This window comes from Metopolophium dirhodum, chromosome 5, assembly GCF_019925205.1.
Source record: "Metopolophium dirhodum isolate CAU chromosome 5, ASM1992520v1, whole genome shotgun sequence".
Classification (NCBI taxonomy): domain Eukaryota; kingdom Metazoa; phylum Arthropoda; class Insecta; order Hemiptera; family Aphididae; genus Metopolophium; species Metopolophium dirhodum.
Window position 1 is genome coordinate 15,438,523 of NC_083564.1, and position 15,335 is coordinate 15,453,857.

Consider the following 15,335-nt stretch of genomic DNA (forward strand, 5'->3'; position numbering starts at 1 on the left):
AATAATTGTTTTCGAAATTGTTTGGATGTTGACCTCTTACATACAATATAATTATGTTGTATACCCCGGCATATATAGGTAATTGTTTCTACTTTAAGCGTTTTGCAGCGTTTTCAAGCATATTATAATATATATTACCTATGCCATAAGCCATACACATATTGGTGTACTATAAGCCATATCGGCATATATATTATAATAAAAAACAAACGAACACAACTTTTGCGTCGACGTATCAATATCGTAGTCGATCGTTCGACAGAAAAACGGCCGATGACGAACATTGTTCTACACGCACAGTCTCGCTCATAATATAATGTAAAAGTGCACACACACACATAATAATAATAATAATAATAATAATACAAATAATTTAGCACTCTCTGCTACTGACGCGGGAGTAACAGTCGACTCGTAATCTCGCGAACCTCGTTTATTTAAACGACAAATAATAATAATATGTTTCCTTTGTTTCCCGCGCCGTGGTGACTTGGCATTTTTTGTTTTTTTTTTTTTTTTTTTGGTCGTAATTTTTCAAACGCGATCTCTCCTCTACGAATGTGTTATTGCTTGCGTACGTGCTCGACGTTAAAACAAACATATGCTGTGCCGCTCGCAAATACGATATTTTAACATAATATAATATAACAAATAACCATAATATAATATAATATTGTTATCGGTTTATTTGTATTGATATTATAATCATAGGCGAGGTTTGAGGGGGGGGGGGATACGAGTTCATGACCATTAAAATCATATAACATTTTACGAATTTATTACTGTATGATTATTGATCATTATTAAACATGATTTTTAAATTAGTGTGATTTCGAGTTTTTTTGTTGAGGGGGGGGGGTATAAAAAAGTTTGTCCAGCTGTGACCTAGGTTCTGCAGCATGGCCGATCTGCAACTTAAAGTACCTACACTGAAATCAAAGAACTAAAAAAAAAAATCTACCGAAAACATCAGTACTTATACCTATCTCCTTCGTGTGTATAAAAACTAAAAAGCATTATCGTATTCTGTAGTTGTTATACCGATAAATAAAAAGTTAGTATACATTATAATGTCTATAGACTGCAGGCTACAGTTTTACGACCATGTTTTTTGTGTTTCTCTAAATAAATAAAGGAGACTATACCGTGTTTGAATATTGGTCTTTTGTGTAGACTCGACAAACCAAGTTAACTATGAATCTGAGTCAGAATTTATATTTTGAGCACTTCATAAATTACGAAACAAAATTACATTTTTATTTTTCCATTCTAATCTACGCCTATGTGTGATGTAACTATCGTATTATATACACATATTATTTTAAATTATGTTAAACACTAAGTCCGGAATTATCCACAAGACAAATGTTTTAACAATTCTGAAGAAGTAATTTACCAAGTTAGATCAAAAAGTTAATTTTATTGTTATTTAAAAAAAAATTAATTCTTTTGTGTTACTAAAAAGGTATAAAACATTTTTACACATCGCATAAAGTCCATAATTCAGGACTTTGTACGTATGCAGTACACATAATATACTCACGCATATATACTTTATAAGTAAGGTTTTGATGGTAACTATATAATACAATTATTGTTGATTAGGTATCATAATATTATAATTATATTATATATATTATATTTATATACCTATCGGCTTTTTCATTGCTTATCTAATTGATTCAAATATTATATTTAATAATATATTAATAACATTATATAGGTAAATACAATTCACTAAGACAAATACAAACATATTTTCAAGACTAATCAAATTTGAACACTCGGATAAAATATGTTAGTTTATATTTATTATTTTACAGTGTTGACGATATGTGTAGGTATACGCAGATAAAATAATTAAATATACGTACCTACATAATATTATCGTATTTTAAACATAATATATAATTATATGTAACGTTGTTATATTATATTTAATTATTTTTACCCGTTGTTATACTTGTTAGGCGATTCTATTACGTATTATGTCCTCGTTATATTATTACAGTGGGTCGAATGCTTTTCAGGTAATTCATCTGTAGTAATAGCGTATAGTATAATATTATAAAATGTTGCAAAATCATATGGAAAATAATAATGTTTCTCACACAAATAGTTAAAAACCATTCGTGGTATAATATTATCATCATCATATACCACGACGGTATACATAATATATACCGTCACTTAAATTATGTTCTCAAGTTCTAGTATAACAATAAGTAATAGCGCATACAGTGCCGGATAGGCAAGGCATGTCTCACCGAGTTTTAAGACCTTAACCGGCCCTAAAAAAATTAACGGCCCATTATTCAATAGTATTTATTATTTAATATTATTCATATTTCATCGTTCAAATATTTTCGGCCATATAATATATTACTAAGCCGGCCCAAATTTTACTCGCCGGGCCTAACCGCGGGCCTGAGTGCATATGGGTGTTGTACAACGGTGCGCTTTTCATCGTTGGTTGTAGACTGTATAATATTATAACTCTGCAGTTGTTTATCGGATAAATAAGTTGCTGAGTTTTGTCGATTTTTCGCGTTTCGTCCGGAAGACAATCATATTATAATATCGTACCGATCGTCGCGCCAAAACCCGCGCCAGTCGCCGGTCGCCGCAGTCGTATACCATTGTATACCAATATATACCATTGTTGTACCTAGTAGTCTTCGTCGTCGTAGTAGTCGTCGTAGTATTATCGTACTCGAACGTCCCGACACGCGCGATTTTAATCGTATACGGATCGCGTTCGGGCGGCGCGTCCCCTAGACCGGTTTCAGAGATTTTGACGGCCGGGTGTTGTACGCGCGCGGTTGTACAACCTCGGCGCGGGGGTATCGCCGCCGCTTTGTCGCAGGGGAGTGGTCGCAGGTGTTTACCCATTGTACGCGGCGGCCGTACGCATCGTGCGTGCGTGCAGCGCGTGCGTACCGCGGTACGCGGGCGGCGGCGGCCGCGACGACAATAACGTGGCCCCAGTCTCGTACCGACGTCCGCGCCGACCACTCGTCCTCTGCGCTGTGTGAAACAGCTTCTTGCTGCTGCTGCTAGTGTGCGCGCCGTGAGTGCATTTTGTTTTCGCATTTCGTTTTGCCGTCGCGAGTATTCTCCAGTGTTACACATTTTCCAGTTTTCCGGATTGCTGTATGATGTCCGCAAGCCGGTAGTAACTCAGGTGAGTTTTCTTTAAATTATTTTTTTAGTTACAGTCGATAGTTATTACCATTGCGACGATGAAATCGCGTGTACCCGGGGCTCGCAGTCGACGTCTCTGCCAGGGGAAAAAAACTAGGCGGGTAGGGGTGCTAAAGTCTCAGCATTTCTTCAGTTCGTCTATTATGGCCCTGCACTGCAGAATTAGGAACTTAGCCTCCCCCCCCCCATTCAACTATCACACAGTATTTAATCATGGTATTTCATAAAAAATATAAGAACTATAGTTGCCAGTCAGCCGTAAATGGTATAAATTGTGAAAACGCCGATTTCAAAACTGGGGTTGTATGGTCTCCCGAGCCCTCCAAACAGCGTCTATAGATTTCGGATTCAGACTCCGGCCAGTGATACTGTGGAGTGGTGCAGTCGGACATAGACAATAATGCACTTTCGCGCCGCCACTGGACCAGGTTGTAACACGATTCGTAATCGACCGGGTTTGATTTCGCACGTAATCAATACGTCCATTATCACAGCGTCTTTGTTGTCGCGCTCGTAGGTCTTCGTTGAGAGGGTTCGAAAGTGGCTTACTAAGTGGTCGGATAAACCACCTACGCCCATATGTAATAATATTATACGAAGCGTCCACCATTAATTATCTATCCTGTCACCGATTGTTTCCGGTCGACGAGCCCGGCGGGTGATTGTCGTCGTCGTGGTTGTATAAATTATTATTGTCATAAGGGTTGTTTTTTTTTACTGAGGGCGTGAGGGCCGTTGCAGACAAAAATGGCCACTGTTTGTATAGAAACCACCTACCTACGTAATCTGTATTGTGTGTATACCTATATAGAATCTTTAAGGTAAACAAGAAAAAAAGGGAAAAATCATCCTGATGGGTCTTACGACACGTTTTGCTTGAACACTCCATTATATATTGTGTCTCGTCGTCTTCGGGTTCGTCGCCACCGGGTGGCTCCACCACGGGGACATACTATATAATATAATGCCCTTCGCAGCCGTCCGGCGCCTGCACAGACGCGACGGGCCGGGAACGTCCGACGGTGACCATTTACCTGGTCCGTGGCGCCATGCGGGTCACGACATTCACGACCATGGTGTGCGGAAAGGGGTAGGGTGTAGGTGGTAGTAGCCCCGACGTATAGCTTTTAGCATCTAAAGAGTAATGTCGTAGGTATATATTAATGTTATCACTATTATTGTATATAATAACTACAGTCGTGTGCGGTTGTCGTGCACGATATTTGCATTTGCACCTACCTTTATGTATATAGGTATACCCTCAGGTAGGTTTTTCCTCGTTCTTTCAAAGAGTAGGTATAGGCTAGACCTATATCGCAGTAAGATCGCGTAGACTGCGCGATCTTAACCTAAGCACTATCGCGCGCGTACGGATTTATACGTTTTATACTTTTATTTATGCGATACGTTCAACTTCGTATCAGCCTAAATAGGTACCACCTAAATCCCACCTAAATACACACATCTACATAATATTATTATTAAACTTGTAAGCCAGTTTATTTTATTTTTAAACGAAATGGAATAATATTGTCCTAAAAAAAAAAATATCATAAAAACCGGTTGCACCCTGCGACAGAACAATAACCCGCTCGCATATACCTACCCGTGACATTAATAATATGTATTTTATAATGGTGTGCACCTATAATAGTATAATGTGAGCGCGCAAGCGATTGTTCTGATGACCTTGGTTGACCCTAGGACCGGTGCAGTGTGTCTGTACGTTTTTTTCTCCGAGAAAACTGTTGGAATTAAGGCACCCCACACACGTTATTGTGTATAAATATAATATAAAATAGTGTTGGAGCGTCTCAGCTCCCGAGTTTGAGAGGGTGTTCGCTGCCATCATGGTAACAACACCAGCAGTGGTTTACCGCTCGTACGTCGTTGTATTATTATTATTTATTATAATACGCACGACGACGACGATTGGTGTGCGCGACGAAACTCTACAAACGTCTTAAACCTCTCTTGCCACCGACGTCAAACCAAATTGAAAAGATAGTTCGTTTTGTGCGATATAGGTACGTCCGGATCGTGCTATAGTTCGGAGACTTCACCACTATATTACTATATAATACTATACATATTATGCTGCGTATTCGTTTACGGTTTGTTACGTGTCAATAGCGTGGGTTTTTTTATATTTAATTGTTCATGTTCTCCTGGGCCTGTAGGACATTGTTATTTTACCATTTTCGAGGGACCGTGTCCATGCGGCGTATAATTTTCCCGCCTTTTTAATCGAATGGGATCGGCGTTGCGCGTAAATCCGTCTGATGATTTTACACAATTTTAAAATATTATTTTATTTTACATATTTATCGACAGATAACTGACATAAATAATGCATGCAGGACTCGTTTGGAATAATCAAAAAAAAAAAAATACAAGATATTTGGGTTAATTTTGGTTACCCGTTTTGACCAATTAATATTTCGAGACTTTCTGTTATAGTCAAATACCTATATTGGCACACTAGTTATAAAATGTTGACCCATCAATCTATATAATCTTATTGCTTATATGCATATAGGTATAGCATATACCTATTACCTATACTATTTTGGATTGTTAATTGGACATTATAAAATGTGAATTGTGATCCTAATATTTTGTAATTTTTAGTTTATACCTAACCATTAAACTTAAAATATTATATTATGACGTATAATAGATAATATATAGATAGCTGGTAAGTAGTATATACTTATTGGCTACTTATAAGTACAGCTCGGATCTTCCAAACGTATCCATAATATTATAATATTTTAACGCTTATGATAAATTCCATATATTTCTTAATAATTACGATCGTATACTAACGTGTACAACTGTCTATTCCTACGAGGAACATGTGAATATGATAGAGTCATATAGGTGACTTTGTGCATCCTGCCTTGACAGAGGCCGATCGGCGCATAATCCTCTGGAAACAAGTGGCACGTGTCATCGGAGGTGATCAAGACTTGTTTCTATAAATAATACGTACTCGGTGACGCGTAAAAGATTGGTTAGAAATCGAATTGAATGATACTATTATACACTCACGCTCACGGACGAGAAAAAAAAAATATAATATGAAGACGGTGCAGTGGTAGTGAACCGGACGGTGGTGATGCGAAGAATATGGCCATGAAAACACTTTCTTAAGAACGACCAACGGAAAATATCTTTGTTATCCGTCCACCGTGAGTATATGATACATTTAATAGGTATATGGTCACCGGTCGCCTTGACGCCGCTTATACCGAGGTAACCCGTGATCATATTATTTACAGTATACTCGTGATAAGCTAGTATCCGAGATATTTTCCGTTGGTCATCATTCTCGCAACAACCGGGTGCTGCCGTTATACCGCGGTATATTCTTCGCATCAGTCTCTCCACACGCCGTTCGATGTACTTAAAGCGATTTTGATCGATTCGTTTTATCGCCGCCGTCTGCGAATTTATAGTGCGCAACCGCGTTTATCTTTCCATATTTTATTGGCCCAGTGATGTGAAGTGCGATGACATTTTGGTGAAATGTATCTTGAACGGGTCTCCGTATCACCTCTGGTCCGACTAAAAGGTGTCGCTCGCCTGTTTCTCGAGAATTAAGCGCGCGGGCAGTACGTTAAGGTAGGATGCACATCAGTCAGGTATTTTAATATTATTCACACGTTCCTAGTAAATTGAATACACCTCTGCGACACTTATTTAGAATCTATTATACACATTTACGTATTATATGTGCGTCTATTCAAATCACAGTAAACGGTCAAAAAATCAAAGCAAAATCTCGGTCGCGTGACATATCGCGTTTATTGTCAAATATCATTGTGTCGCATCATTTATAATATATAATCGTTATCGCGTATACAACTAGATCTGCGATGTTATTCTATATTATTGTGGGCCGTGGTCGACTGCAACAATATAAATGTGTAGGATGCGAATTTGGCAAGACGAAAGACAAAAGCGACCCGAATATAGGACGTTTTTTTAAATAACGGTGCATCGTCATTCGTCCGTGTATACAAATATGTATATATGCCATCAAATAAAGACGTATACTTTGAATGTATAGATAGAGTCATGGGCAAGGATTTTTTTATTTTTAATATTAACTGCGATAAAATAATTGGGCGTTGAACTTAAACACTGCGACACTGCGTTACAATTAAAATAGTACCTATACTTAATAGTGGCTAATATCCATAATATCAAAATTTGCAGGTAGCTACAAAAAAAGAATATTATAAGTAATAAATAATTTAAATGTAATTTATTTATTTATTTACACAAAAACGGGTTTTATACCTAAAATAACAACAAACTAAAAGTGATAGCAAGTTTTGTATTATAGACGTTGACATAATTATTTCAAAATATTATAAATATTAAAAATGTTATAAAAACAATAGGTTTTTTAGGTAGAATTGTAGAAATAATATTGGAAAAACAGGTTGACATTTTTTAATACGATTTCCTCCAACCGGTATAAACGTGCTTCGCCCTAATAATTCGTACGACCGATCCTTTAGAACGTTTTCCTGATTTGAATTTTATCTCAAACAATCTAATGTAATATAATGACGTGAATTATCTTATAGTGTCGTGTCGATCGGCGAAACAAATCTAAAATATCACATTAGCAACTTATAATCAGCGTAAAGACTCTAGTAAATACTGAATTATGTATGTTGTGTGCACAGCAAAACAAATAAATAAAACAATTAATTTTAACCAACATGGTATTAAAAATAAAATAAAATTATGCGGTTATGTATAAATAACAACCCATTCACCACTGACTTTAAAAAAAAAAAAACATGAAACAATCGCTTATCGATTACCACATTTCCTTGTTCACCTTCTTATCATAACCGACTAAATAGTTATAACTTATAATGTTTGATAATCCTATGGGCATTTATCTTATCACGGGTTTGTAGGCCATTATATAGCCGTTTAAAAATAATTCAAATATTAATTAAGGATACCAACACTTGAAAACACCATTTATGTTACCTACTTCCTTAAATCGTAAAAAAAGGGTTTGTGGCGGAATATTTTTAAATTATATTTATTAAAGACACTTTTGTTGAACTATCGTGGTGTATCCAAAACTATTTAAAATGTATTTATAGGTGACCGCCAATGCATTTACTCAAATTTATACCACGGACACCATGTTGTTTAGTACATTTGTCTGTATTAATAAAAAGTACTGATTCAATAGCCATAGAAAAAAATGTATTTAAATATTTAATTATTTAGATAATAAAATGTTCTAATAAAACCAGAAACTGAAATTGTATTATATATTTAATTTAAGTGCATAATAGTTCTGAAATATAATATATATTATGATCAAATTATTTTGTCATTCATTAAAATTTAAAAGTTATTATCTTGGCGCATTAAAATCTGTCAAATAAATGATCAGTGTTATATTATATTATATAGAGATTGGTATTATCTACTATTATGAATAATACAGTTCATTCTACTAACATACTAACAATTATTCCAAATAGGTTAGGTCTGGTAGGTGTACTGTATATATGGTTATATTATTATACCTATATAGTACCTACCTACGTGTTTTAATGTTAGACAAAATCAATAGTAATGTTTTGTATTGATCAATACAATATTAACATATTATTCTGATGACCTATAGATCGTAGTATTTTTCAGTTACTGCTACTCAATATATTTATTGAACATTAATTTGTATACATCTAGTCCGTTCAAAAGTCATAGACCCAGAAACTCATAAATATAATAGTATATTATTGAATTGTATTATACCGTTATTATTTTAAATTTACCCATGGAAAAAATTATATTTTCATGATATTTAATAACTTTTTTTAATTAGGTTATGTCAAAAAAGTTATATTTTATTTGTTTTTGATTTTATATCCTCTTTAGTATTGCAACTATTATGGCAATGGCGTGGATATTACCCAAATTCGCGTACTTATAAGGTTTTTGAATCTCTTCTCGTAAATAATTGTTGACCTGCACGGTAAGAAATCCAATCTCTGGTCTTGCGGTCATTGTGTGGTTAAATACAACATTGGCTATTATCCCCGATTTCACTGATTATGAGTATGTGCAGTGCACTCACATGCACACAACTATATTATAATAAGTGTACAGGTACACTATTATATACACCTGTACGCTTTTAGGTTTTAGAAAATATAATATTATAATCTTCATTATCGATACACTTAACGTTTAACACAATAGTTGCCGTGCACGCGTCGTAATAATAATGGAAATCGTTTCTCTTCTGGCTGTACGCAGTGTATATTTTCTTTTACAACACAATGCCTACTGACAATGACAGATGAACCGCGTCGTTCCGTGTACATAGCACGTGCTACGCGGGTTTCGGGAAAAGTAGACGAAAAAAAATTAGACCCATTGCATGCTTGAAAAAAATGAGATGGATATATATAAATATAATATATATAATATGTATCTTATACCTATGTAAAATATAATAATACTATATATATAAAAACCGGTACCATCTGTGGCGGCTTCGGGGACAGTGGCGTGCATCTTCTGCGGCTGCTATACGGTCGGCATAGAGCCCGACGGCATACAATGGATTATCCGTAAAACATGTGCACCTTCTATGGTCAATTTTAATTACGAGCCTTCTTCCACATTATAGTCTATTATATATTTTTAAATATATCTGTGTGTGTGTGTGTGTGTGTGAGTTGTGTACCTATATAATGTAATATTTAAATGCACCCGCCATGTTGGATATTATCTTGTGTCAACATTTTAGGGCGCATTATTCATCAGCCGCCGCCGAAGCTGTGGTTTTCTTTTCTTTTTACATTATTATGGTAATCTGCTCGCAGGCGTACCTACGAGTCGCTGCTGCCATATTTCGCCGGTATACCCTTCTTGGCGGCATCAGCTCTGTACAGGTGTGGTACCTACCTGTAGCAAATTCACATAATATTATTATGTACGAGTTGTGTAAGCCAAAATTAATGTTTTCACCATCAATATTATATTCACTAAATATTATTATATTTCTTTCAGCAGGTAGGTATAACGGAATAATACACAATAAATAATATTATATACCTACCTGCTTAAAATGTATATTGAAGGTAATGCCTGTATATTTTCTTTCGCAAGTATTATTTTATGCGCATACAGTTATGATTTGTTTCTTATGTTATGATAATTATTTGATCAATTGTTTGCTATAATATCACTTGGTTATAAAATAACAATAAAAAATGTGTGAAGAATGTATAATCAGCAGATTTGCTGTTGAATTATCAGCAATAAATAAATTATCGTTATTAACATATTATAGGTAATTATAAACTAATTTATTCATTTGTATGTACCTACCTACTTATATTTGCTTAAAATTAATAATATGTTTCCAAGAGTAATGAAAAAAATCAATTCTGATAAAGCATTAGTCATTGTAAAATATAATATATTATGGTATTATGGGTTTCCCTTGAATCATTACAACATAATGATTATGATATCAAATATCACCAACGGTTTCCGGCAACTACTGTAAATATTAACTTTTTATATGCTCGTACATAATATAGGTGTTCAAGTATAATAATTTATTACCAAATGTCTTTTTGTTAAATTTATCAGGTTTGTTAAAAAAAATACAATTACCTATCTAAATTTTCTCTACATTATTTTGTTAATGCTAACTAATCCCATTTAGTATAATTTACTTAAAAGTTAATAGATTTTTCTTTGAATAACGATAATGATAATGATATTAAGATAAATTGTATTTTAAAACGATTTTATTGATTGTTCTTCTTTTTAATCCTACTATAGTAGTTTTGGAATATTTTTTTTTATATATAGGTACAATGGTTGCACAAACCAGTTTTTGGTTTGTACAAATGTGTTTCATATAATCGAACTCCTAATGTCTTCTTATATGAAAAGGTTACCAGATTATATGGAGATAAAATCGAAAGTTATAATGCGTAGTAAGACTTGAAGGAGAATCGAATACCTAGGGAGATTGCTGCTGTAAACAAATTTGAAATGATGGTCAAATTATGTAAAACTGTAATACGTAGAATGACTATGCGTAAGTGACGAATATTACACTTTATTTTATTTAAATCTTTAACAACAATGGTTAATAGCTTATAATTATAATGTGTTTGGGTGTTTAACAATTTTGGACAATACACATGTCACATATTATTATATTAACCTGAATTTCAGCTTATGTTAATATTTAAGCAATCCCTCTTAAATATAAATGCACGTAAATGTTTTATTTTAAAATTATATTGATTAATATTAGCTTTATTAATAGCATAATAATTTTAAAATTATGAACTCAAATTATTAAGACTATAATATATGTACATAAACAATATCTAATTGTAGGTACCTATACTCCTTATGCTTCCTTTCATATTTTACATTTATTCTTGATTATATTTTTTTCAATGCTAATAATGTTATTTATTTTAATGACTTTTCAAAAAAAAAAACGTTGATGACTCTTTATAATTAAAAAAAAAGTAATTTTTCAATGACAATGGTTGACAAAAGATGGTTTCTGTTTCTTTTATAAAACTTCAATCAGTTTAATTTTAGCCTGCTTAGCAGTTTAACATGATACTTATAAGTTATAGATGATAGATGGATGATATATATAATATAGGCTGGTACATACAATATCGTATTGCAATTTTTGTTCACTTTTTTTATTAGTAAAAATCTATGGAAGGATTTTTTGGGTAAATCGCAAAGGCCTATTCTATTTGACACCGTATAGTGGTATTGAAATGTGAGTATGTTAATTAACATATTTTATCATTCAATGAAATTAATGGCCCATGTCAATGGACACCGCCCGTTGTTGAAAACCATTAAAATCACAATGATGTGATAAAATGCTAACTACAGTAGGTAGCTGATCAACAGTATTTAATTTTCTTTAATACCTATATATGGAAATAATCTGTTTATAAACTTATTTGTAAAAAAATAGGAAATTTCGTATTTTAAGAAAATTATATTTGCCATTGTTATATTAATTATAATATTCATTCTAAACGCCTAATATTTCAACTTTAAGTCATTAAAATTAAAATTGAAGTTACCTATATTCAATAAAACAAAAATGAGGCAAACATTTTCATTGTTATTTTAGATTCTGAGGTGAGCGAGGAATATACACGGGTTTTAAATATTATGTGTGATTTATTTTAGTTAAAAAGAGTAAAACGCCTCTTGCTCCAATTGGGCCTATGCAGTATGTACCTATCTATGTATATTTATCTTAAAATCATGGTAGAATTGCGCTCAGTCTGTAGCTTAAAAATTATATTGGAAACATTTTAATACACTATAGTATGAACAAGATTAAACCATAATATAATATGGTATAATATGTATAGTACATATTTTTATGTAAGTACCTAAAATATTTTTTATTATATTTTATTCTAAAATTTAAAGAAGTGATATTATTATGATTTCTTTATTGCATTAAAAATAAGTCATCTTCGGACTTCGGAGTTCATATAATCATAATATAGTAGATTCATACATACGATAAGAATTTTTTTTCTGGCATGTAAATATATATTTATTAATTAGTTAACAAAATGAACTATAATTTGTATTTATAAATATTTCACTTATACGTATTTGTATGTACTTATATAGACGAAAATAGGGTTTGTTAATTTTTAATGATAATTTATTATAGTATAGGTGAATTAGTAGTTGAGTTAGTAGTTTTTAATTATATTATGATCGTGAATTAGAAAATTATTTTTATGAAATGAAATGAAATTGGTTTTATCTTAGTAATACATATTTGTAACTAATTAGTCGAAATTATTTTAACCATGCAATTTTTAGAATAGATTTTATTAATTTCTATATATTATTTGTTAGTTAGCGTATATAAAATAACGGCCATACTATATTATTGCCAATAAATTAATTACACTGGGTTTTAACATTTGCCGACAGTAGTATTAGCTACTCAATATTCTTTGATCTTTTTATCTACTATATAATAGTGTATAGTACTGTAGTGTAGACTGTAGTATATATAGTGTGTCAGCAAAAAAATTAAATATTTTTATTTTTATATTCCTACTCTTATAAGTTAATTTTACCTACTATTATATTATTATACAGTACCACGATTCAGCCTTATAGTTTGATGTTTATGGTATAATTCATTGTTATTATTTTTGCTCTTACAAAGATTGATTTCTTAAAATATATTTTGAGTTTATCGATAATGTTTGTGTGTGTTCAATTCATCACAGCATGCATGTTATTTCAACAAATATAATAATGCATGTGAGGCTAAATAAAAACCAATAATATATTATTATATATAATATTATAATAGCGATATTACACTATCACATGAAAAATTATAACTATAATATAATATAAAACGACATTTTAGTTCCAAGAACCGAGAACACTATAGCATTATTGTATCGGTCACCACTGACCGTTTTGTTATATTTTGTATTCATTGCGGATATGTTTGTAAGAGTACTTTTTTTTTGTTAAAAATAAAACGGTAGCCACACAAGGAGGTATTATACACCAACCGGATGCGTGCGTGTGTACGTGTCTGCTCAAGACGCAGTAGGTTTAAAATAAAAACTAGTATCGAAATCATTTTTTCCTCTTTCATTCTTATTATAACGTATTCAGCTAAGTTCAAGAGAAACCGTATTGGGCTTGAAATTATTACCTATACCTACTGTCCGTTTTTGTGTTCAGTTAGAACCATGTTTTCCCTCTAAACAACTACTGTAGTCAACAAAAAAAAATATATAAAATATATTTTAAGCCATCCACCGTGAACACCATCTTTTGCTAGAATTTTAATAAAATATTCGTTGAAGGCATTTATATAAGTCCATTGAAATATACCTAATACCTATCTTGTCCTCTCATCATAATATTTTCAATAGTAATGACGCTCGAAAAAATAATAAAATAATAAATAAACAATATAGCGGTATAATAAATTATACTATACCTATTAGATACTAGGTATATTGTATCAACTATTAAGCAATAATTCTGAATTGCAATTAAATCAAAGGAAAACAGTTACTTATTTATTTGTTGTTTCTTGTATGCAATCTTTAATTTTTATCAGGTCAGATAAATAACATTTGACTTGCAATTTATTTGACTAATAAACTGATAGCTTGACTTATACAATATACCATGATATTATAACATTAAAATTACTTTATCAAACTCTATATGGACTTGATATTGGTACCTACCTATTTGGTATATTTTGTTTTCCGATAAAAGTCACGTATACATAATTAGTAGTGTAATAATATGATCCAGTAATCTTATAACACACGAGACTGAGTAACAAAGTATAATTTATATAGTATCTACTCTTATTTGCATATTTAGTAGCTATACCTTATAATATGGATGGTGCGCCACTGACCACTGTGCAGTGAAGAACCATTATCAAAATGTTTGTAAATTATTACAAAATATTTTAACGTTTTAGATACCTATACTTAAAAATGTATTTAATAACGTATAATTGAATTGCTTTTGATAATCATACAAATCGTATAATAGACATTTTATTATTTTAGATAGAAATATAAGTTCTATAAATTGCGTCTACTGCAGGTTTGCAATATTCAATATAATATATAATTATATAATATATATTTTACTGTAATAATCCATTTACTGGAGTAAAATTGTTGAGGGACACTCATTAGACAGTGTATAATTTATGAAAGTAAACATGTACGTATATAAAGCTTCTTATTAAAAATATAATTACAGTTTAAATTAGGTTAATTTGCCCGAAGTGACTACTGTTTATTATTATTATTTTTTTTTTATTGATCTTAAACACATTGGCCATTTAGAATATTAGGTAGCCTATTTAAATATTATATATTATTTAATAAAAAAAATATAATCGAACTTTCTATACAACATATAATTACTTACTGGGTACAATAAAAACATACTAAAATTAGTTTCAATCAAACGATTTTCTATTTTGTATTGTTCCTTTTATAGTTCCGTGAAATAAGCTTAACTTTATTTTATTTTGA

General features: G+C 32.0%; 1 protein-coding gene across 1 annotated transcript in view; it reads left to right on the forward strand.

Annotated features, from left to right (window-relative positions):
- The first annotated feature begins 2,970 nt into the window (after positions 1-2,970).
- LOC132944487 (semaphorin-5A-like) overlaps positions 2,971-15,335 on the forward strand; it is a 48,887-nt gene continuing 36,522 nt past the window's right edge. The window contains 1 exon segment of the mRNA XM_061013861.1: positions 2,971-3,184. The gene's annotated coding sequence lies outside the window, so the exon portion shown is untranslated.